Genomic DNA, 1,880 nt, shown 5'->3' on the forward strand with positions numbered 1-1,880 from the left:
AATCACTTGTTCTATTGAACGCGGCCATTTTCGCCAAATTATGTGATACACAATCGACCCCTTGTACACTTCGTTTAAGCTGTGTTCGGAAACTTCACGTGGGTACACCTGTTGGAGTGAGAGATACAAGCGTGCGATGAAAAAAGAGGAATAACTCGAGTGTAGTTTCCGAACACAGCCTTAGTGGCAGTGCATTTTGAAATGCAGTCTCAATATCCAATCCGATGTTCCTATAGACTGAACAAGATATGTGAGATTAGTGAATTCATTGGAAATGATTGCGATTGGACATTGAGTAAAGGCCAAATCACACTAACGATTGGCGATTGACAATTAAACATTAAATTTTAATGAATCAACAAGTTTCAACCTTGCCTTGCTTTGTTCCAATTGGTCAAGTTCTAATCTTCAATCGTCAATCATCCATCGCCAATCGCTAGTGTGATTTGGCCTTAACGCGATATGCATCACGTAGCCGCGTTCTAAAACTGTAACATTCCATCGACCAATCAGAGTCAACAGAATTTATAATTCTTTATCATGATTGGTTAATTGAGTATTCTTCCTTCGGGGTAGACTTTTGAAACGTAGCTCATCAGATGTTTCGGATTATTCTCCGTTCAACTGTATTTACTGTGAGTCGACGAATTTGTGAGCAGCGAGAAGATATTGAAGATTGCGATAAGTGTGATAGAGGAAGAATTGTACTACACAATGTCACAAGACAGGTAAGAATTTAAATGAAAAGACGCGTAAAAATATGTGCTCTCTCGCTATTGTGTACATAGGTTTATGTTATGTCTGAAGGACCACAGAGAAAAATGCTGCTACCACTGAGAGAGTGTCCATAGGTCTGTTGTTTCGCTTTGCACTGCTGCACTGATGCAGAGCGAAACAACAGACTTGATGTCACAAAAGTCGGCGCATACTTACTCAGACAGACAAACCTGCTAAAATAGATTGTGCGCAGAATCTGTTAGAAGTGTTTGTCGACAGACAAACAACCGATTGCACAAAGAATCTGTTTTGATGTGTTATCATATTTTCAGATCTTTGGAGCGGCCAAAACGCAACATCAAGAAGCTTGACCGATTTCTAACAACCTCCTCATCGGATGATGGCCCACCACCGCAGAAGAAGAGCAACTTAGTATCTGCTACTGCACTTTCTCACATGGTCAACGAAGACATTGATGACATTCGAAGAACCCTGGAAGAGGACAAGGATGAGACTTCATTATTTAATATTGACATATGTTTCGAACGGCCTGAGGTCTGGAGCGGCTGGTTCGTAATGCCGTCGAGCGTCCGTCGACTGCTATCTTAAGTTGTGTGAGTATGTTGTGCTCTCCTATTCAGGAGCCTCGTCAGATGGTGTGAGGAAAGTGCGAGAGTGCTCTTGTGTATAAGCGTACTGCGTGGCTCAGTATAAAGCCCGCGTGGAGTTGCCCGGCGCCTCCGCGCTGAGAATGAATCCCCCTTTCGGAGGATGATAGTCACTCAGAGGATGGAGACACTAGTCCGTCTCCTTTCGTGAGTGTCGGAACTGGTCCAATGACATTCAGCTCTGGTTGGCGAGGAAACAACAGAGGCTGAATCCGATATGATAGTCAGACGAGCTGAATTCGCCTTTATCAGTCGCGCACGCGGCACCTGCGATGTTTTGTAGGAATAGCCCGCAAGTGCAACACTGAATCGCGGACGCGGCCGTGTCGAAGCCTGACGGTGACGTGCAGGTAACTGTAAACGTGCGTTAATAGTACCGTGTGCGTGACGAATGCTAAATCTCGTCGCGGTGAGAAGCGAAGAGTCTTCGCGTGTTGAGTCGCGGATGCGACGATCGGTTAAGTCGTGAGTAGACTTGTACCAAACCTGGTTTGC

Source organism: Odontomachus brunneus, unplaced genomic scaffold (assembly GCF_010583005.1).
Source record: "Odontomachus brunneus isolate Ranch 3 - 2012 unplaced genomic scaffold, Obru_v1 Obru_scaffold_333, whole genome shotgun sequence".
Taxonomy (NCBI): Eukaryota; Metazoa; Arthropoda; class Insecta; order Hymenoptera; family Formicidae; genus Odontomachus; species Odontomachus brunneus.